Below are 24,558 nucleotides of genomic sequence, written 5' to 3' on the forward strand. Positions count from 1 at the left end.
AAGTTCACATAAGTAACAATTTTTTATGTAATATCAGTCTGTCCTATTTGGACATGCTTAACTAAAGATACATTTAATTGCATGTCTTGCACTTTATCTGACAATCACATCATAGGTCACAGCAAGGTATAGGGAGACTGGGTATGTTTCCTTTGGTTATATATCTTCTTGAAAAATGTGTCTTTCTACTTTTATGTGATCTTTAGAAATGTGGTTATGCTTTAACTTATGAAATGAAGACAGTGATACACACTCCCCAGCACTCACAGCAGTGGGGCAAAAGCCCTCTCATCTATTAGGTAATTATAATACCACCAGTTTTCATAGGTATTATTTCATTTAATTCTTACAACAATCTGGACAGATTTTAGTTGTCACCACTTTGCTAATGAGTAGACAGACATACCGAGAGGGACTTGTCCGGGTCACACAGCCAGTTAACTGAGGCTCAGCTTCCTGACCCAAATCTCCCTGGGTCCCAGGCTTAGGTTCTCATGGCTTGAAGACATGCTGATCTCTAGGGAGGCAGCAGGGAGAGCAGGGAGTGAGAGCAGGGAGTGGAGCTTTTGCTATTTTTCTGCCACTCTTGTGCTTCTAGAGTGTTTCCTTGTTGTGTGACATTTGAGAGGCCTATTGATAACTATATACTTTATTGAGGACAAATGAAGGTAAGAAAGAAAGAGGGAAGTTGTGGAAAAGACATAAAATGTGTCTATTTTAATCTCTGAAGGCAAAATCAATCCTCATACAGTGACTTAAACAGGCCCCAAGCTGCTTGCTCTTGTCACATACAGATGGTAGCAGATTCCTCTTCCATGGAAAAGGAGCCCGGCAGGGGACTGCTCTGCAGTAAACTTGTGGTTAAGTGGTCCCTCTTTGGCCACTCAGAATCCAAGTGGAACAAAGTCAATTGTTACTTGGGACAGCCCTCTTGGCACAAACTAGAAATAGTAGGGCTGCTCCTCTTCTGAAGATACCGAGCAGGTCTCCGTGTCCTAAAATATTGAAAGAAGGAATAAAGGGAGGAGAAAATGGGGACACAGGGCAATGTCAAGTAAGTGATGGGTCCCCGTACTCTCGAGTTCTGACCTATGCTGCTTCTTAGATAAGACAAACGTCAGCAAGCAACACGTAGGAATTTGATTATAAAACAGTAGATAAATATACTCATGCAGAGTTTTTCTGTTCCGCAAAGAACAATCGGAAGACTTACATCCAAGATGTCAGCAGGGTGGTGGTTTCTTTTTCATGAAAGACTGAACACCTCGATGCCAGGTTAAGTGTCTTAGCTATTTGGGTTGTTACCACAAAATACCATAAACTCCGTAGATTTCTAAGCAATAGAAATTTATTTCTTATAATTCTGGAGGGTGTGGTGTCCAAAATCAAGGCACATTTGGTGTTTGAGGTGAGCCTGTTTCTGGCTCAGAAACAGAAGCTTCTTGACTGTGTCTTCACATAGGGGAAATGGTGAGGGGTTTCTCTTGAGACCCTTTTGTAAGGGTACTAGCCCCATTCATGGAAGTTCTGCCCCATGATCAATCACCTAATTTATAATGAAGAGAAATTTATTCCTCACAATTCTGGTTGCTGAAAAGTCCCAGATCAGAGCACTGGCAAGTTCAGTATCTGGTGAGGTTCTACTCCACTGAGGGCACCTTCTCATGGAGACATCTTTACATGAGGGGAAGGGGATGGAGGGACAAGGCAGGATGAATGTTGTGTGGTAGAAGAGCAGAAGAGGCAAATTTGTCCCCTCGAGCCCTTTTATAAGTCACTAACCAATTCACCAGAGCTGACCTCTAATAGCCTAATCACCTCCTAAGGGCCCCACTTCTCAATATAACCCAATGGGGATTAAGTTTCAATACACAAATCTTGGGGGTACACATTCAGCCCACAGCAACACTCAAAAAAGTTTACCTTCTAATACCATCAATTTGGGGGTAAAGATTTAACTTATGAATTTTGGAGGGATACAGAAAAGATATTCAGACCATACCATTAAATAACTACAAATTTGGCTTCTATTTTCTTTCTTTCTTTCTTTTTTATATCACTTCTTATACTTGATAGCTGAGAATAAACCAGTCAGCATTTATCCTTGAGCTTGACCTAAATCATTTTCTGGAAGGATGCTGACATGAAGGAAAACCAATGGCCCAAAGCTGAACAGAGCAAATGATTCACAAAATGTGTTTGTCCCTGTTGAGACATGTGGTCCTGATGATGCTGGGGACCATGAAACAGAAAAGGGATCCTATAGAGCCCTCAGTCACTCACAGATGCCATTCAGATGATTTTCTTCTAAGGGTACATATGGGCTTACATCACCAGGATTAGGACTCTGAGGAATACTCACAGCAGACAAAATACAGCATATTCACTAGACATACTTCTGCTTACCGCCTACTTATTATTTTCCCCAGATAATCATAGAAATACCTTTCCTGTTACTGTAAGAAGCATCTTGTGTGTATTTCTGGAATAGAAGTGAATAGATTTCAATCAATTTTCAAGGAAATCCATAAACCCACAACTTTACACCTTACTGATATAAAGGGAATATATGAACAGTGATCTGATACTTTGACTAGAGCAGAAATCACCTCTCAATATTGGGTTTTAGGGGAGTTTTCGGGAGGCAGGTGAACTAGTCTATCTGGAGCAGCAACTGCCTGCTGGGTAAGTACAGTGTTGAGATCTGACAGGCATTGCTTCCTGGAGTCTTCTAATCCCTCCTGCGATGTGAGTTTTTCAGTCCTCCTGGCTCACATGCAAGTTGATCTATGCCGAATATAGAAGGGTAAGCAAGCGGGTTCTAGCCAATCAGAACCAATAAACCACAAAGCAAGCATAACTTGCCATGTCTGTCTGATTCCAAAGCTGTGCTTTCTGCTGCTTCCCTTTTACTCTTTGGCTCATAGAAAGCCAGTTCTTTGCTTTGATATTGGATTGGTGCCCTGCCCCCTATGCTTACCACCTGTCAGTGCCTGAATTCCTATGCCTGAGGTCTTTTCTTGCTATGGAACAAATTTTGTTATTTTTTTGCTGCAAGCTGAACACATTAGAACATTTACTCACTCATCTCCAAGATCTCTCAACCTTGACTAATACAGTTGGTAGATGAATACCGAGGTTGTTTCCCCTCAGTGATCTTGGTCAACTTTCCATTACTGTAGCAAAATACCTGATGTAATCAACTCATAAAAAGGAAAGGTTTATTTAGGTTTTAATTCATAATAGATTGGCCCCATTAGTTTTGGGCTTATGGTGAGGAAACAAATCATGGCAAGGAGTGTGTAGAGCTGAACTTCTCATCTCATGGCAGCCAGGAAGTGAAGGGAAAAAGAAGAGATAGACATCCCACTACCCCTTTGAGGCCACACCCCCAGTGACATAATGCTTCCAACTAGGCTCCACCCTCTTTCTAAAGGTTTCCATTGTCTTCCTAAGCTGAGGACCTGATCTTTAGCACATTGGTTTTGGTGGTGTTTCAGATCCAAACTGTAGCAGATAGGGAATAATGATATGTGTCAATGTTTTTCAATTTCTCTGTTGTTCTAGATAGGTCCTGGCTCTGACTTTAATAGCTGGTTTGCTAACTAATCCTTTTTTGACTAACTTACCTTTCTCAGGTCATTTCTCCATTTCCCTGGTAGTACTTTTTTATTTTTATTTTTGGTACTAGGGGTTGAGCCCAGGGGTGTTTTCCACTGAGCCACATCCCCAGACCTTTTCATTTTTTGTTTAGAGCCAGGGTCTCTCTTAGGGCCTTGCTAAGTTGCTGAGGCTGACTTTGAACTCACAATCCTCCGGTTGCAGCCTCCCAAGCTGCTGGGATTACAGGAGAGCACCACCGTGCCTTGTTCCTGGTGGTAGTTTCTTAGAACAACTCACTCATCATTGTCTCATGACCTGCCTTTGAGAAAACACAGACATGTGGTTTCAGCTACTGGAAATATAGAGAGGGATAGAAAAAATGTGTATGTATATGTTTGTGTGGTGTTTGTGTGTGTGTGTATGTGTTGTAATAAGAAAGGTGAAAGAGTGATAGTCTATTGTAAGAACAACCATCCCTGTCCAAATTTTATTTTCATTTAAAATGAAATTTTTTAAAGCCTATTTTTCATAACTGTTGGAAGAAAAAACAGATATATGGAAAGCTGCTGGCCTGTAGTTGGGGCTCAATAAATATTGAGTAATTATAGTAGAATCAAAAGCTCATAGAATTTGGATATTAAAACACGTAGAAGAGTGGGTGGGGATGTGCTCAGTAGTAGAACACTCCGTTCGACATGCATGAGATTCAGTGTTCCATTCCCAATGCTTCAAAAAAAAAAAATCGAAACAAAAATCTAGATATAAACTCTGGATCTGTGATTAATTAGCCATATGAATTTGGGTAAGTTAGTCTGAGTCTCAGTGCTTTTAATTTTGCAAGAGACTTGAAAATATTCTCCACACAAAGCTATGCTGAGGATCAAGATAAGCTATGTGTATAAAGTGGCTACAGACAGGACACTGAATTCCCAAACCATGGAAACACCTTTGTTTCTACTTCTCCCACTTCTTCAAGGACAGACAGAGCTTTATGGGCAGGATGCAATTTTCTAGACTTCTTAGTCCTACTCTATCAGGAATTAAAATCACACTTGCAATCTCTCTGAGTGATTGATAGGCATTTCATGACAATTTTATCACTTGGTGGAGGGTGAAAGTCGCTCAATGATTAGTCAGGTTCCTCCATTAAGACCCACTGCCCAAGACACACTCTAATTATCCACAGATTCCTGTTGGCTTTATAGTGTAATTGCTATTCATGGTCCAATTAAGGGGCAATTGCAAGCTGAGGGGGAAAATGTGCTTTACGGCTTCAGTTTTGAAATGTGCATCTCTCAGAGCCATCATCTGCTCTTGGTCTGCAGGGTTCCATGAGGAGCAATGACTACACTTTGGCAGTGAGGCTGGTGGAGCTCTCTTCCCGTCTCTCTCTTGTGGGAGAGCTCCCTGATTGGCAGCAGAGCCTCCATTAGCTCCCAAAGTCATACATTCTAAGAAGACTGAAGGACTGACAAGGGAAGCTGTTCTTCCTAGCATTTAAGACTTCCAAAGAAAATCATCAGTTCTTTTTAGCTACCTGATGCTACCAGAAGGGGTAGCATTTTCCCCAGGGAAAGAAGCCTGTGAAAGCTTAGAAAAAAAGCAGACACCAATGGGGGGACAAGCGGTGAGGCAAGTCTACAACAATCCCTGTTGTACCATTACTTAGTGGTGTGACCTTGAGAAAGATAGCTCCCAATGCCCAATGTGATCATCGACTCAACAGAGATAAGAATAGCACTCACTTTTAGGATAAAAGTAAAGATCAGATGAAATAATTCATGGGAAGCACCTGCAAATAATAGTTTCTTGATAAATGTTATCATCATCATCACCACCATCAACATCGTCACCGGTGCTACTCCTTGACAGTCACTCTTCTGGGCAGATGTATATGGATGGGATAGATCTGCTGATCATGGTAATACTACCAGAAAGAGCTTAATAAAAGATTAAACAACATTAAATAGATTTCTTTACTAAGTCATTCTGGGAGCATTCAGTTCTCTAATTTGCACTGCACACCTCAAAATAGGGTTATGGGGATAGCATCCCACAGTGTAAACTTGGAAGTCAAAGACACCTGGATACAAATACCTGATTTGGCCTTACCTAGCTTCCTGATCTTCAGCTTCTGCATCTATAAAATGGGTATTATAGTGATTGCTTTATAGATTTATGCGTGAGAATTAGATGATTTCATATATGAAAAGTGCTTACCACAGTATGTACATTTAAAACTTCCATAAAGGTTATCACTGTTATTTTTATTTATATATTTTAAAGAGATGGGAACATACTATTTCATGGTGACTATCCAAAGCTTCTCCTGGAATATTATAGAATCCTGTGAAGAAAAAAAAAAAAGATTTCTCTCCAGAAGATTACTATTGGAAAATTAAGCACTATGATATAAAGTGAGGGTGCATGCCAGGCATAGAAAACCAGATTCCTTGAAAATGTGCATATGATTCACATTTCCCAATGGTTGCAAGGGGGTGGGACTGTTAGTTTGTCACTAAAAGTTAAATGGAATCTGCATGAAGAAGAAGCTTTTCTAGGGAGAAGCAGAACAAATCCCCAAGTAGACTAGAAACAGGGAAATTCATAATATGCCCCAGTAGGGCAATCGTGGAACCTTTGGTGTATCACAAACTAACATCCCCTGAGAATCAAATCATTCCTTCAATCGACTAGAAACTATCTCCTTGTCAGAAAGGATGGTATCTTGTCCAATAGCCCTTGTTCTAAGCAGCACTATCCTATGCCATGTTCTAATTCCTCAGGGTGCCCTTATTTCTCCATGTCCACCTATAGCAAGAGCCTAATGAGTGTGGAGCGGACTCTGATGTCCAAGCACTGCTAAGTTGCAGGGACACCGTCAAAGGGCTCCCATTTGCCTGTGGAAGAATCCTTCTCATCTTTGCCTATGTGCCAGGAGAAATATGCTGAAGCATTCTTTCCCCTTCTAGAAGTTAAAATCAGATCTATAGATCTTATGTTTGGGAAACAGGTAGTTAAGCTGCCCTCCTCTATTTCACCGAAGAGTTCATTTCATGCTGAACAGAATGGATCATTTTTCCTGTGAGCTTGGCCTCATGGTTTCCAGGTTCCCATTGGTGAAACATTATCTATTCACATTCTGGCCCATTTGTTTTTGCTGCAAATTTTCCAGAGACTTACAGAGGTGATGTTCATAGATTTTCCCATTTATGTTGTTTTCTCGTGCATAACAAAGATCTGTCGGCTTTCATTTCCTTTAATGCCACTCTGAACGAGGAAATGTTCCCTTGTCATGTCACATGTCTGATGGGATGGCCTGATTGCAGAAGTTGAAATAGTTTTGCATGGTGGTGACCTAAAAAGGACTGCTCTCCACTCTTTTGCATGCCCCAATCCAAACAGGGAGGGTATCAGAGAGGGAGGGTGATAGGGCAGAGTGAAGAATGAGACTTTTGGTATTAGACAAAAATTTGATTTATAGCTTTGCCATTTTCTAAATGTCTGACCTTAGGCACACCATTTAAATAATATATGCCTCAGTTTCCTCAGCTATAAAATGAAGATGTTGTGAGAGCATGGTAAGGATTGTGATATTAATACCATAATCAGAAATAAAACGAAATTCCAGGAACTATGTATCAGATGGAGAAACTCTCTTGGCTTCTCCAGAGATGGACGGATATAGTAAATGCAAATGTCATTGAGTATAAAGGGTGCAATGTAGCATGGTATTTGTTTCTCTCTCCTGAATATTGAGGGTTGGTCAGGAGCTTTCTTATTTTCATTTCTATCCCCAGTAATCAATCATCAGTAAATATTTATTGAACTAATGCAAATGCCAGTTGTGTATAGAGGCTGGATCAAGGACAATGGCTATTGCAGGAATAGTGCAAGCTATATTGCATGCTGGCTTACATGGTAAATAACATGAACCCTGAGGGGAAGGTGCCAAGTTAACCCAACAGAGGCCCTGAGAGGGGGGCAAAGCACCTCTGAGAAGAGGGAACACAGCTCAGGGTCAGTTTCCACAGAGATCCAGGACTTCCCAGAAGGTTCAAGGTTTCAGTTTTATGAAATGGTGGAAGGTGAGTTCCAAGAGGCTGGTCTGGTTTGGGATAGGCAAGGTTCTGTTCATATCACTGTGACAAGGAAAGAATAAGACATTGACCAGATCCACAGCTACTTATGAAATTTAGGATTGGAGGATTCGAGCTGTTTTGTTGTGGCTCTTGTAAAAGACTTGATATAAAGTCCTTCACAGCAAGTGAATTTGCCAGTGTTTGTACATTACTTTGGAACCTTAGGGTATTCATGTACATAGAATTGCTGCACTCAGAAAAAGTCCTCCAGAAGCCCAATCTGGGATAAAAGGACAGGAACCCTTGCTCAACTACAGGACACACATGTGTGCATGTTTGCACACATGCCCACACACAAGCAAATGCATCATTACTGCAACAATAGGAAGAGCCAAGTATCAACCTGCACAGTCACACTTCAAGGGACAGAAGTGGGAGTATGACTGTAGGCTTCCCACCCTTCTTACCTGCAGCACCCACCACCTGCATGTGGTGCTTGGTGTTCCTACAGAAGGCTCCCTTGGGTAAAGTGCTAAGCTCCAAATGCATTAGATGCATACCTCAGGGACTCCTTTCTGATTTTACAGTAAGAGATAGGGAAAGCAGATGCTTGGAAGGAGGAGGGGAAATCAAAAGAGAAGAAAGTAAAGAAGGAAATCAGCTACAAGTGCAATGACTTCCACAGCAGGCCCAGCCTACCCCTAAATAGGTTTTCATTTGCAAAGCCCAATGAGGAGGAATTTATCTTAAGTTCTTGTTAATGCTCTGCCCAGAGAATGCCCCTGCTGGGAGCGTCTATGCATCAGGAGACAGCTGCCCTGTGCAGCTTAATAATGGAAGGATGGATGGTAATCATGTCGTTGCTGTCTTAGCTCCCATTAGAATCGATGGGGAGTATTTCCTTCCAGCCACTGAATCATCTGAGGCTGCCTGCCTCTCCTCTGATGATGTACACAGCTTTGTCTAGCAAATCATCTTAAATGAGAGATACATTAAGGACATTGTTGGAAAAAGTGGTCCCCTGGGAGGCTTGCTCAGGCCTTCTGCAGAGCCCTGGGCAGGAGAAGCCCAGAGCCTCCCATCTCCTCCTTCAGCAGCCCCTCCAGAACACTGTCATTCAGTTATTGGGTCACATTCTATACAGGGAAACTGAGGGTAATAAAAATAGCACCTCACATTTGAAAAATGTTTTACAATTTCCAAAGTGCTTTTCATACCTGTCATCTGACTCAATTCTCAGATTGCACTTCTACTTAAGGCAAGAAAATATCCCATTTGACAGAAAAGGATACTGCATGGCAAGTCTCCTGCTCCACATCTGCAGCAGGTTCACCAAACCCTGCCTCAGTGGTCTTCCTCAGGGCATGGGAGGTGCGGAAGAGGCATGCTCTATTCTTTCACTGCCCCAGCCCCTTCGCCCTCCAAATCCAATCAATACCTACCTTCATTCTGTTTGTGTTATTCATAAATATCTCTGTCATTAAAAGCTCCACCGTTCCATCCTGGGGCCTTTCCCCCTTGCTCACTTTCATTCGCCCTCCCCACCTCCAGTGCTGTTTGTAGAAGAGGGCAAGAAAACTGGCTGGTACTTTTCCTAAAAGACAAGCATGCCCACTGCTACCAAAATTTTTTCAGTAGCTTCTGAGGACAACACCCAGGTCTGCCTGACCCATAAGATCCGTTACCGGGCTCTCAAAATATCATGAGTCACAACTCCCTAAATGCTGTCTGCATCACTGCTACTAATCCATGTCCCTTTCCAAAATTGGAGGCCATTTCCTCTGGGCTTTTGTTTACATATTTGCTTTCTGGCAATATAATAATTGTAATCAATATAATAATAACAACGAAACAGTCAAGATACTAAGAAAGTTTTTAATGAACACATTTTATTGATGGTTTACTATCAAAGTTATTTCATGCACAGATCTATTCAAATATTTATCCCATGACACAGAACACAGCCTTTTCCTCCTTATACAGATTCCCAGTTCAAATACTACCTCCTCAGGCCTTCAGAGCAATCCTCCTTAAAATCTAAAGCCATCCCATCCATTACACCCTCTCTTACCACTCCCCCCGCCCCCGCCACTTTTCACTCTCTTTAATTTGTCATAGCTCATTTTAATATGTCTGCATAGTAATATCCTGTCTCCAATCCCACTGGCATTGACAGAGTGTGAGCTACTTGAGAACAGAGACAGCATGTTGGGTACAACAGTCGATTTCATGCATCACTCTGTGTTAAGGGATACTCTGATAGCTAGTAACACATTGTGGGTGTGTCCGTGAGAATGTTTCTGGAGGAGATCAGCATTTGAATTTGTAGACTGAGAAAAGGAGATCACACTCACCGATGCAGATGTTCGTCTTCTAATCCATAGAGGGCATGAATAGAACAAAAAGCAGGAAGAAGGAAGAATTTGATCTCTATTTGGGCTGGGACAGCCATCTTCTCCTGACCAGTGCTCCTGGTTCCTGGGCCTTCAATTTGGACAGAATAAATTACATTAAGTTTCACAGGTCTCCAGCTTGCAGATGGCAGATAGTGAGACTTTCTCATTCTCTATTATTGTATAACATCAATCCCTAATCCCTAGGATTTAACTTCTTTCTACATATGTGTATATATATATTCCCTATTGGTTCAGGTTTTCTGGAGAACTGACTTGTATATTATTTTTAATTACTTTGTGACCTCATGCCTCGAACATGTTCATGTCAGGTTGTTGAGTGAATAAGGATAATTTGGTTGAAGAGGAAGCTGAAGCTTAAAGAACATAAATAATTGCCTGAGGTCAATCAACCACCAAGTGTTAGAACTTAGAGTTAACTCAGTGTTCCCTGACTCTAAAAGCCATCATCTGGTCTCAGGGTCACATACTGCAGAAAACTTTCTCTAAGTTTCCCCCAGATAGCATGTGTCAGCACTCACAAACTTACTTGTTCAGTGTCCTATTAGAATCCCTGTTTTAGTGATTCTATTTTACTACCCATTCATGTATCTCTAGACTATAAGCCACTTGACATTAGGAACAGTATCTCATTGGTTAGGATATTTCTAGTTCTTGGCATGGCAATTAAAACTAAGAAGGTATGTATGAAGACACGAATTGGTGTGGATATACTCTGTATATAACCAGAGATAGGAAAAAATGTGGTCTATATGTGTAATAAGAATTGTAATACATTTCACTGTCATATATAAATTTAAAAATTAATTTAAAAAAACAAGAAGGTGCTACTTTTGTTAGATCAAGGAAATCAAGTGTCATTTTACCAGGTAGACTTTACCTATATTACTTTAGAACAATGCAACACAAAGTGTTCTTGCTGGACCACCAGCAGCAACATCCCCTGGAGCTTTGAAAGAGAAACTCTGGGGGTGTGATTCAGCCATCTATATTTTTAAAAATGCTCCAGGTCATTCTGACCCAAACTAAATTGTGATAATCACTACTTTGGACCCAAGATAAATACCACTAAGTGGATTGAACACACCCCTGACTGATTAGGAGTCTTTCAGGCCTTGGGATGCTGTTTTCTCAGAACTGAAGGAGAAGTACAGTGTACTCACCCATCCCTTGCTTGAACAGTCATCTCCTGTTCACCTGATCTCACTTGGTGTAGACACTCAGGCTCTTCCTCCTCAGGGTCTCAGTGGCCTCCCAGAGGAAATTCATGTCCATGGAGGAAGCCCGTGCAAAAGAGTCCTACCTGCCCACAACACTCGTTCCAACATTCCCCCTTATTATTTGTGTCTAGAGCACATCATCATTCTGGTTCCCCAGAACTCTGGATTTTTACCTGGACCTCAGAACCCACCTTGGTTAAGTCTGTGACTTGACCGAGCACTCTACTGAGAAAGTGAAGCTAGGTCTAATCCTTTAGCTGCTATCAAATATCCAGTCTTGTTTAATTTGGTCTTTTGCTCCCTGCTAAGAGGGATTAATACCATCATCCAGATTCCCAATGCTGGAGAACTATCACCATCTTCCTCTAATACCAGTCTAGACAAGGAATGGCCCCACAGAAAGGATAGTATTAGACTGATGGCTATCTTCATAGTCAGGCATACAGACTAGTTATTTTCCAGGGTCCTATCCTCACCTGAGTCTGTTTTTTTCTCTGATACTGCCCATCTGTCATTGATATCTATGCCTGCCTGGGGGCCAGATTTTCAGGACACAAGCCATGTCCTAATAATTTCAGGTGTGCCTCCAAACTCGCCCCCACTGATTAGAGACGTTCCCTCCCAAAGTGGTTCCATTTTATCTTTGAACAGCTCTGGTTGTTCTAATGTTCCCATGTGATCACAATTGACTTCTCCATAATGTCTGTCCAGAACTGCCGACTTTCCATGCATACACAGCTTCTCTTCTCAACAACCTCCTTCCCCAAATGATTCACTAATGGTTCCCAAGTCACCACAATCAGGGTTCTAGGGAGTATTTGAATCTTATCTGCTTTTATGCTCACTAAATCTTTATGTTATTTTTAATAAAAAATGGGGGTCCAGAGACCCTGAACAAGTCATACAGTGTTGGAGAGCCAGGTTGTAGTTTGTACAGGTTAAGCAAGGAGATCAGGATTCTGATAAGGAATAGAGGCAGGTCTCTGCAATCGTGTCATTGACTGCCTGGAGCTCCCCAGAAGCTTAGCTCTGAGCTCATGAACACTCCTACTTCAGAATCAGTTTATTTTATTTTTAGAACATGCCCTGTGGAACTACAAGCTGGGAGGGACATAGAAAAGCACATGAATCTTCTCAAATCATTGCAGACATGTTATGAGGGCATGAGAGACAAATCTGATAAGGGGAGTAAAATAACAAGAAATTGGGGGATAGGGTAGTTGATGGCTATTTGTAAGAACCAAGGAGCCCTAACTAGAACATCTAAACCCAGGTCAAGACCTGTGGTGCAACCCTTTATATGTAGATTCTAGCTCTATCTCCCTTGGCCATTCAAGACCTCAGGCACCTAAGCAGAATGATTGCAAAAAAAAAAAAAAAAAAGAAAGAAAGAAAAAATAAAGAAAAGAAAAAAATATATATACACATACACACAACTGGGCAATATATTAGTAAGATATTGCCCCATCAGTTCCTTAGGTTTGGACATCAAATTGGCTTCTAGGGGTAATATTGGAGAATTACCTTCCAATATATAAATTTGTTCTGGAATCAGAAAAAAACTACCTATAAATCTCTGTCACTCATCAGCTCTAGGACATTAGATAAAATACCAAATTCCCTTAAATCTCAAATTTCCAATCTTTAAAAGGTGTATAAGAATGAATACCACAGATATCTTTGGAGAGGTAGAACATTTAATGTGTTCATTAATAAATGGCAGGGTTGATCTTTACCAGTCTAACCCACTGTGGCTACATCTAAGGTTTATTCATGACTGTCTCCCAGAGTCATGATGCTCTGACCTGATTCTCCACTCACATAATCTGGTTTCACATTCTTGCTTCAGTTTGTACCATGCTCATTCCTGGTAGATGGCCTCAAGTACACTTTTGCTTTCTTAAGTTGGTATATTCTGTGCCTGGAAGATCCAACATCTTCACCAAGCACTTTAGGGAGCACTCTTGTTTTGCAACCCTAGACCTGACTGTACCCCCATACCACTGTCTGGGCTTGCAATGACCCAATTTGGTATTGAAAAAAGAAAAACTAAAGGTCAGTACAGCAGAAAAGCCAATGTTAATGAATCAAGAAGGGTTTCTCACTGCAGGAATATGCATGCTGTTACATTTGAGGTATCAAGAATGAGGCATGATGCTATTTTGCCAAATAAATATAGGGAAGTCGGCTTCATATCACTTCCCATAAAAACTGTGGCCTAGACTATACTACCTGGCAAGAGAGGAACTGAACAGTTTTCTGAGACATCAGTGTTCAGTAGAAAGTAGATAAGGAGGTATCCTTCTGGAGCACAGAACTGAAACTCAAAACAAAACATCCAAAATATGGACCAGAACTGGGGCCATAATTTGGAGAGGATCCTCCAAGGAGGAAAGAGCCAGCAATGGGCACCACTAAGTCTGAGGGCAAGGAGGCTGCTTGCTCACTGATGTCTGGGATCTATAGCTAGAGAGGAATTTATACAAGCTAGATTTTCCCTCAGCCTGACTTTATCAGTGTTCCCATAATAGTGTAAATATTCACCATGCAGTGTGGACTCTCAAAATCTCCTCATGGCTTAGCTTGATATTTTCATCCTTCCAAAACTTCACCACATTGAGAGATATAAATGACTTTAGGCCATGTCCTACATGGACTGTGAGTGATGTACAGTGGTCTAATTGGATCAGAGGAGCTGGGTGACAAGATCTGGACTTGAGGACAAGCTCTACAACACATTACCTGAATGATTATGAAATGAGCTCTTAACATCTATAAATCTCAGTTTCCTCTTTTGCAAATTTAGATAACTGCATACTTAGGTTCACAATGCTAGATTAAACTGGAGAACAAATGGAATTCACACAACACAGTCTGACATATTAAAAGGCTACTAGAATTTGCATCATCAATATATTTTACCTATAGTTTTGTGATAGGAGTATCGATCCGAGTTATTATCTGTTTTTCAGCTACAAATTAATTGTCAGGGCTCTTTTCTATGAAAATAATTTAGGTCAGCTCCATGGGCAATAAAAAGAAACAAAGCATGATTCATAAGCTCAAGAGATTTATGAATGACTAGGTGAGATAAGAGAAATAATAACTGTATAAGAAGTAAAGTGAGACAAAGATATCTAAAATTGCTATGCTGTTTGAAGAGGAAAGGTGACTTGTGTTTATCAAGTATCTACTTTTCCCAAGGCATTGTTAGTAGTTTGCAAACCTTAGTCCCTATAATTGTCTCAACTACATTGTGGAGCAGTTCTTATTACTCTCTTCATTAATAATTGTGAAAATTTGGACTCAACCCCTACTAATAGACAATAAAAAGGATTTTAAACTGCCTTTTAAGTTTGGCTCTTCCTGAAATACCTCATTGACTTTAAGAAGAGAGAAGACAGAGAGATGTTTGTATTGCTCCTGAAAAAAAAAAAAAAGAACTGTACAATTGCTACAACTTTTCTTTGGATACTAGAGAAACTGCAAGTTATACTGCAAGATAGAGGTGGGGAACCATAGGCATATTTTTCCTGAACTGATAACTTATGAAAGAATTATATCTTCTCTCTCATTGCTGGACATGAATAGTATGGGTTGGACTTGCAAAGTAACTCCATGTTTATTTCCTGGATACAACAGAGATGCATCCAACAAAGATGAATTGGAAATCAGCCCATAATATATTCATTAGTAAATGGCCCGGAGATATTTCCCAAACCATGACCTCAGAAGGCAGAAGATAGATTAAAATCAAAATAGAAAAATAAGTTTTAAAAAATTATGAAATAAAGCAAAAGAATAACATGGTTGTTAAATAAAAGAAATGCATACTTATAGATAGATGGTGACTGGAAAGAACACTTGCTATGTAGTTAATGTGTAGCCAGCTTTTGTGTTTGCTGCTTCATGCACACTAATTGGGTGTTAAGCAAAAGAATATGGATTTGGGATTGGAACGGACCTAGAAGAGTAAAGACATTACTCAGACACAATGAGAATACAATCCATGGAGAGGCAATGAGTCTCCATTTTGAGAGAACCTGCAGCAAAGGGAAGTTCACAGAGAGGAAAGAAGAGCCGCAGAGCTGAGGATGGGTGAAGAGACAGGAGGGCTGAGTGCTAATGAGACTATTTCCACTTGAATCTGGATGCAACTGAATGCAAGTCCATCCCTACATTCCCTGGTTGTGTATGCCATTACATTTTTTTGTTTGTTTGTTTGATTTAGCTAGTTTGAGCTGGCATTATCTTTGCTTCCCAGCAAGAGTCCTGACTAATATGGAAATGAGGCCCAGCTGAATCTCCAGCAAAGAGTATGATGGCAGACATATAGTATGTGGTCAAAGTTATTATAGAAATGAGTGAATGATATGCTTGTCCTTATAAGCAATTACAAACAATGACTCAGAAGTAAAAGTGGAACTTGTGCTACCTGATTTCTAGATCATTGCTCCTTCAATTATTTTACATGACCTTTACTAGAAAATACTTATGTTTCCAATATATAGGGAAGGATGTTTCTTTTCTTAAAATTATTTTATTTTTCATGTTTAAAAACATTCTGCAAGCAATATATGAATATCTTTTATCACAAAAGATCCACCAGAGTATATCGCATATCTAATTCATTTTCAATTGTAATTTGATGTGCACTCTAATAAGCTTTCCTCCACAAATTTATATAAATTAATTAAGTATCAGGTTGACAATAATTTTTAAATTAAAAGTAAGATTTGGGTTTGCTTTAAAATATTTCAAGGAAGTATAAGGGGTTACAAATGGTGGGATTCAGAGGAAACAGAATGGACTATACTCATAATTGTTGAAGCAGTATGATGGATATATGAAGATTTGTTGCTTTATTATATTTTCCACAAACTTGACAAATCTTAAACATAAAAGTAAATAAAATTATTATTATAAGTATGTATACCTAATAAAGAATTTTTAAAAAAGATAAAATAAGAAAATGCAAATATCATATTCCTACTACTCAATTAACCACAGTTTAGTGTGTATTCTTCTGTGACCTTCCAGATTCCTTCATATGTATGGATTCACACACACACACACACACACACACACACACACACTTCTTTTTTTGTCTTTTATTTCAACAAAGTTAAAGTACACATACTTTTTTTAAATGGCTGTTTTTATGTTGTTATTGAGTTTATTTTATTATTTGACTGGAGCAACCTAGATTTTTCCATGTTTCCATGTCAATATTCAGCATTTTTAAGTCTCAATAACATACATTCAAATTTCTCTAGCCATTTTAACAATTCACTTAGTTGAATATAGAATCAATTTTTATGCCCTTTAAAATACCAAACATAGGGTAACATATGTTCAGCAATTTCATGCTTAGGTATACACACAAGTGAATGAGCAATACAAGAGTGTAACTCAGTAGTAGCACACATGTTTAGCATGCATGAGGCCCTGGATTCAATACTCTGCACCCCACCCCACCCCCTAAAAAAATAAAAATAAAATTAATGAAAAAAACCAAGCTTTATTGCAATAATTCAAAAATCACAAAATTCACTCATTTAGAATGTAAAGCATGGGCTTTTTTAGTATATTCATGGAATTATGCAACAATTACAATAGAATTTTGGAATATTTGTCTCTCAAAATTAGCAGTCATTCTCCATTTCTCCACAAGTCTCTTCACAGTCTGAGGCCACTGTGGATCTCCGGACATTTATCTAGTGATATTTCACATACATTAAATCATGTAATATGTATTCTTTTGTTATGGGCTTTTTTCTCTTAGCATAAAATTTTCAAGGGTTGTTCATGTTGTAGCATAAATCAATATTTCATTCCTTGTTATTGTCAAGTAATATTCCATTTTGTATATATGCCACATGTTGTTTATACATTTTGTATATATACTACATTCATTAAAGGCATTTGGATTCTTTTTATGTTTTAGGAATTATGAGTAATGCCGCTATGAACACTTGTGTTCAAGTTTTTGAGTTGACTTGTGTTGTCAATTCTCTTGTGTGTATAGTTAAATATGGAATTGCTAAATATATGGCAATCCTATGTTAAGCATTTTGAATAACTGCCAACTTGCACAATATAAATGAGCAAAGAACACAGCACATAAATTACATTTTGATAAGTCTATTAAACTGTTGGCAGTTTTCTTCAACACTTGTTTTTTTCTTTAATGGTTTATCATCACTAGGAAGGTTTCTGTGAGGTTATCTACTAAACATTACAGGTATTCAAAAAGGTGTCTCTACCCATTAGGTGGAATTAGAAACCTCTCATCCCTGTATAAGTTCTGTTCATTGTTTAGCTTACAGACCTTTGGTGAGTCTTTGCTTAGCCTTTGTGTGTGTGTTCAGAAGGGGGTGAGATAGCCCTGTACATGCAATAATACAAACTTAAAGGGAAATCTATTCAATTTTCTCTTATTGTTTTCTCTGTGTAATTTCTTTCTTCTCTATCTCCTCAAAATTATAGCTGCCTCAGCCTCCCTGAACTTGATCTCTGCAATCTCAATTCACTTAGACCACAATTCTATCATTGGGCTCTTCTTCTCTCCCATTTGAAACCCATTCTGTAGAAAGTAGCTCAGATGTCTCAGATGATTATAGAGCTAACCTCTTTTGTTTCTCTTAACTCAAATATCAATGTCTTGTTCTACCCCAGTGAAACAGTTCTTCCGTATATCTTGTTCAACTTTGATTCTACTTCTTCATGGAAGGAGAAGAAATCCAGTATGCACTCTACTATGTCTACATATGCTATTTTACTTTGCAAGTCCCAACTCCCCAAATGGACCTTATGGGCAATTGTAACAATAAATCTAATTTTTTTCCATTTCATAATTATGAGTCCAACTTTATACAACACTGGAGCATCGATCATGATAGTCTGGATTCCTTTTCTAGGAAAGGGGTCTCCTGTACTGTGATTGTCTTTCATATGGACCTGGGGTGAATTCGCCTAATCAGACATGGTGAATAAGCCACTCTAATGTTTAAGTATCCATTGAGTTTCAGAGTTGCCTGCCTTGGCTTAGAAAATAAGCACTGAAATTAGAAAATAACTCCACGAGTTCATGTACTCCATGACTCAGAAATGTATGCTATTGAAATTGCTCAACTTCTCTTGCTAATGAACACAAGTCATGAACAGGATTATAGTACATTGCTTCTTTTTACTGTGAATCTCCTCCATACAATTACATCAGGATGGAATATTTTGAATTGGAACCCTTATCATGTCTACTCCCTGTGTCCCAAGTAAAGATAGGGCCACATACTATTTATCCTTGTCTATTTCCTGGCTTTGTCCTGACATTGGGTATGGGTCAAGTTGTTTGAAACATAGAATGAAATGACTGTTAAGTATTAAAGATGATATGAATGCTTTATATCCTTATCAAAAACTGTCTCTTGGATTCCTCTAGAATGTTAAAAGCATTTTAACAAACTCAGAAAGAGAGAAAGAGAAAAGGAAAAAGAGAATAATAAAGGTATGTGCAGCTGAGACAAATTTGTCACTTTATGTTATTCAATAGTCGGCTACTTTCTTCTGGGATCAGGGCTACTAAATACCCTTGAGTCCAGCACAGTGAGTGACTGGGAGAAGATCAAAAAATTCCTTTTGCTCTGGATGTAGGATGAATCATTCCAGAAGTAACATGCTCCATGATAATTAGCACTCAAATTAACAGGGCTTTCCTCTCTGCTCAAATTGAGCAGAAACATGGATTAATTATACCATGCTCTGTGAGACATCATGATGAATTGGACAAATATGGTAGAGTGGGTAGCTCTAAGAAAAATCCGTCTGTCCAGAAAAAAACTAATAAGGTGGAAAAAAAAAAACAGTAAGAATTAACATTTGCAGAACTCTTGTATCTACTTAAAAACTTACAACACCCGGGGGGAAATAAAACCAAAAAGGAATGGCTATATTTAGCAAGATAGGATTTTGGCACTTTAAATCACCTTCCCACAACCCCTACTCTCTGAAATACCAAGAGCCATGTACATGGCAGGCTCAACTTTCTGGTGCAGTTGCAGGTGGCATAGGAAGCAATACAGATCTTATCCTCAAATAAATTGTGCTTGTATGTTTCGACCTGCCTGGGGCTCCCTCAAAAGACTTATACAAGGGTTGGCATTGCTTTTGCCTAATTTAGGGCATCCCTAGGGCAAGAGTGGCTTCCTGAGATTTTTTTAGTGAGACATTTAAGGGCAAAAGTATTGACTTGTAGCAACCTTTGGTAGGAGAAAACTGTCAGGAAAGACAATAACAGGCCAAAAGAGGTGGAGAAGAAGAAGCTGGGAAATGGAAATATGTAGGAGGTAGGATATTTATTTTTAAGATGGGATTTTACTACATTTCTCAGACTAGTCTCAAACTTGTGTGTTCTCAAGTGATCCTCTTGCCTTAGCCTCCTGAGTAGCTGGTATTGCAAGCAGAGTACCACACCCAGCTATTGTTTTTCCTGTTGATGTGAGAATCAAACCTGTGTCTTGAGCATGCTAGGCAAGCTCCCTAACACTGAACTATACACATAGCCAAGGTGTTTTAAACGCTCTTTTGAATATTAGGAATCAAGTATGACAAGACCATTCCTTTGGATGTTGTATGATCAGTAAAGTCAGAAAATGAGAAGAAATTAAACTTTCTTCTCTAGATGAATTTAGGTGCCACACAAGCCGAAAATGACAATTATGATAGAATTGTAAGTAGCCTGGCTAAGCACTATAAATTAATCCTAACACAGTCAATCTAGGAATACCAGGGGATGTTTTTCTTTCTTTAACTCTAAGTATTTAAGAAAATTTTCAAAATGCTACTGACTACTGAGATAATAGAACAGAGATTTCAGTGGCCACATGTGAAACTAAACAAAATCTAGAAAATAGTTTAGAAGAGTCATTAACAGATAAATAACAATATCCAACAGTTACACAAACAATGGTGGGAAGAATATAATTTCTATAGATCCCATAATACTATTCAGAAAGTCTGTCTTTCGACAAAAAATATTGATATAGGCAATTAAACAAGGTAATATGTCTCATTCAATGGGGGGGAGAAATTAATAGAAACAAAGATATTGGACTTACTAGACAAAGACTACCATAGTCTGTTAAAGCATTAAAAGCATGCACAAAAAACTTAATGAAATTACAAAAACAATATCAATAAAGATACAAATTTAGAAAGAAATAAAATAGAAATTCTAGAGCTACAAAGTAAAATAACTAAACTTGAATATTCACTAAAATGGTTTCCAACAAATTTGAGCATGAATAAATGGAAATAGTGACACTCAAGACAGGTCTATTGAATTTATTTAGTCTGGAAAACAGAAATAGAAAAGGATAAGAAAAAATGAACAGTCTGAGAGACTTTTAGAGCAACATCAAGCATATTAACATATTGAGATGATCATGTGTCTCTTACCCTTGTTTCTATTTATGTGTTGTATTATGTTTATTGATTCACATATGTTAAAACATCCTTTCATTCCTGGAATGAAACCAATCATGTATGATCTCTGTAAAATGTTGTTAAATTCAGTGTGCCAGGATTTTATTGAGTATTTTGCATACATAATGTGGTAATTTGGATAAGAGGTATTTCTCAAAAGATCCTGTGTCAAAGCAGGAATATTATGAGGTGAAGTGATTAGATAATGAGAACTATGACCTAATCACTGGACTAATCCTGGATTGGTATACTGGGCAGATGTGGTGTGCCTAGAGGAGGTGGGCCACTGGGGATGTATCTTTGGGAATTGTATCTTATTCCCATCTCTTTTCCTTCTCGCTCTACTTCCTGGGACCATGAAGTGAGCAGTTTTCCTTTACCAATTTCTTATGCCATAATGTTCTACCTCACCTTGGGCCCAGAGCAATAGAGCTGGCCAAATATGGACTGAACCTCTGAAACTAGGAGCTCAAATAAAGATACTTTTCTTTAGTTTTATTTCTTTTTGTTGTTGTTGTTTCTTATATGTTTTTGGACTCAGGATGATACTTGATACAGAGAATGAGATTGGAAGTTCTCCTTAAGTTCCTATTGAATGGAAATAGTTTGAGGAGCATTAGTGTTAGTTATTTTTTTAAAAGTCTGGAATACAGCAGTAAATTTATCTGGACCTGAGCTTTTCTTTGTTGGGATATTTTTTATTACTGCTTCAACCTCATTGTTTATTATTGGTCTATTTAAATATTTTTATACTGTTTATTATTCAATTTTGGTAAGTCTGTAAAGGTCGGGCGAGCGTCGGAGGAAGAGAACAACAAGAGACTGTCTCATGCAACAGCAAAGGGTTTATTGGGGATCCAGCATGCTGGGGCTCAGAGCTCACTTGAATAGAGCAAAGAGAGCCCTGAGAACAGCTTAAGCAGAGCTTATATACTTTCCTTGGAGAGGGCAGGGAGGGAAGTTACATTCTGCAGTTTGGCAGTTGGGGACAGCACATTTTGGGAACAAGATTAGCAAACAGTTCACAGTTGGGGACAGCCCATTCTGGGAACAAGATTAGCAAACAGTTCTTAAGATTTCAACAGTGTTTTGTTAAGCATACAGAAAAACGGAGTGACAAGTACCTATTTTATTAACCTTTCATTCCCCAATTCTTCTTCTGGCTACTTTTAATCATAAAAGTGATTGTTGGGGGGTGTCACATTCTATGTCTGCTAGTGGGGTATATTGTTGTCTGATTACCATAAGTTTAACTTGTCCAATTTGAGCCTGGAGAAAGGAAACTACACGGTTGAGCAAGCAAGGTCCTATAGTTAGCAATAACATGAGGATTCTTAATGGACCGGCCAGGGCTGATAAAAGCGTGGTTAACCAGGGGGACTGTGTGAACCAAGACTCATAGCACCCTTTTTGGGCTTCTCTCTCTCGCTGACGCTCTTCAAGGCGTCTTCTTAATTTACTCATAGATTCTTTTACAACTCCAGTATGGTCGGCATAAAAACAACATTCTTCCCTCAATGCAGCACAAAGGCCCTCTTCTTTCATGAAGAGGAGGTCCAACCCTCGCCTGTTCTGTAAAACAACTTCAGAGAGCGAGGTTAAAGATTCCTGCAAAGCTGTGATGGAGGTTTCTAATATCTTTAAGTTTTGGTCCATTGCTGTTTCTAATTGGATCATTTGTTGTGTCCCATGGACTAGGGCAGTGGTTCCTGTGCCCACCCCTGCAGCAATTCCTATTCCTAATAGGATGGCTAAAGTGAGGGATACAGGTTCCCAGCGGAACCGGGTTGTATGCCCCCCTATTTGATCTTCAAATGAACTTGTGTCATGATAGAGCACTCTGGGAAACATCTGCACCATTACATAATTAATTACATCTGTTGACCATTTTATGAAAACATAAACAATGTTTAAGTATATAGAATTATACTGTTGTAGGGACGGACAAGGCAAGGTACCTAAGATAGCACCGAAGACAGGGAAACAGTCCTATTTGGTTGCAACCGGATTCAGAGGGCATTGCTTCTGTTGTAATCAATTAATCCCCTGAACCCCAAGTTTAGGTAGTTTCAGAATTTTGTACCCAACATGTAAGGGAAGGGGCTCAGAAGTTCACAGTCTGCAGAAGTTTATAAAAAGCAGTTTTTGTTTCTGTTTTTTTCTCTGTTCTGGGCAAGTTAACTTTTTAAGGACATCTGGGAGGGGGAGAGCCTTTTTTTTTCCTTTCTTTTTTTCCCTTGTCAGCTGTTACCATGGAGCCCAGTTGGTAACTTCTTTATCTTAGAAATGTAGCCATCTCTGTGAAGCCCCAGCTCAAGGCCAGAGGCCTTGTTCACATATTTTGAGAAAAACTAGTAAGGGGGTGTCTAGCTTAGGAGTGCTGATTTTTTAGCCAGTGGCCAAGTAGAACAGGGCAACACGAAAAGAGGAAGTTTATCTACACTGAACTCTTTTATAGGGACTCTTTTGCTGAAAGTCTTAAAGTTAGCCATGGTGAAGACTTCTGGAGAAGGTCAGTTAAGACTTTTCTGTGGGCCTGGTACAGAGGGGGAAGACGGGGAAGGCGGGGCTGAGAGCAGCTCCGTGGATCTGAGAATGAGGAAGGAGAGATGTAAAAGAATAATGGGAAAGGGGTTTGGGATTTTCCTAGCAACAAAAACTTGAGTAGTAGAACAGGTAGAGCAGAGGGGAAGACGGGAGTGAGTATCCCAAAAAGCCTGTGAGGGACTTTAAATTTTTAGTAACCTGTTTTCAGTGATGACAAAGCAACTTTAAAGGCCATTTTCATTACATCTTGGATAGGGGTCTGAGGGCTCTCCTCAGCTGGTTTGAGCTTCGGGTTAGCTGGTAAGAGGACCTGGTGGGACCCAGTGTGGGCACTGACAGGAGAAGAGAGGAGTGAATGGGTGGAGGGGTACCTCAGTACCTGTTACCTCAGCAAGGGGGCAATGGTCTGAGAACCGGCGGAGGTTTGGGTTCCATCAGGTAGTCCCTGTATATTCACATCCTTATGACTTACAGAAGAAGTCGGTTTTTCCCCCACACAGCCGTGACTGTTTGTGGCTTCGATAGTCCGCCAGGCAAACATAGTAATCTAGGTTAGCCAACCTGCATCTGGTTCGCGTGTCCCTACATCCATAATGTTTGTTTCCATTATCTATGGTACGGAAGGGATTTAATGGAATTTTAGTGGGATCCTCTTTATCAGGGATATCCCAATAGGAAAGACCTATAGCCAGCTGACAAATGTCTGGGTGGAGAGATTGCCATCAGGTCCCTTACTGGAGGAGGGGCACCATAGAGAATTTTATAGGGGGTGAGGTTACACAAAGAAACAGAGGGAGTATTTTTTTTTTTTTTTTTTGCACGAAACAGTGCATAAGGCAGGAGTATAGTCCAATCTTTTATGCTGGTCTCTAAGCTTAATTTCGTTAAGGTCTCTTTAATGGTTTTATTCATTCTTTCTATCTGTCCTGAGCTCTGGGGTCTATAAGCGCAATGTAACTTCCAATTAATCCCCAGGGTCCTGGTTAACCCCTGACTTACCTGGGCCACGAATGCCGGTCCATTATCAGACCCTATTACCTTAGGCAGGCCGTATCTTGGAAAAATATCTTCTAGGATCTTCTTGACCACCATTTGCGCCGTTTCTTTTTTTGTGGGGAAGGCTTCAATCCATCCTGAAAATGTATCTACGAAGACTAGGAGATATTTAAGTCCATACCTTGCTGGCTTAATTTCAGTAAGGTCCACTTC

The 24,558-nt window shown here is 39.5% G+C and overlaps 1 long non-coding RNA gene across 1 annotated transcript in view; it reads right to left on the reverse strand.

Moving 5' to 3' along the window:
* Positions 1 to 24,558, reverse strand: part of LOC124096462 (uncharacterized) — a 48,032-nt gene that overhangs the window by 18,479 nt on the left and 4,995 nt on the right. The window contains exon 2 of the long non-coding RNA XR_009227283.1: positions 407 to 5,950. This is a non-coding gene — a long non-coding RNA (uncharacterized LOC124096462). The remainder of the gene's footprint in view (positions 1 to 406; positions 5,951 to 24,558) is intronic.

Source organism: Marmota monax, unplaced genomic scaffold, assembly GCF_021218885.2.
Source record: "Marmota monax isolate L192 unplaced genomic scaffold, Marmota_monax_Labrador192_F-V1.1 WCK01_AAM20220418_F8-fsc00004, whole genome shotgun sequence".
NCBI lineage: Eukaryota > Metazoa > Chordata > Mammalia > Rodentia > Sciuridae > Marmota > Marmota monax.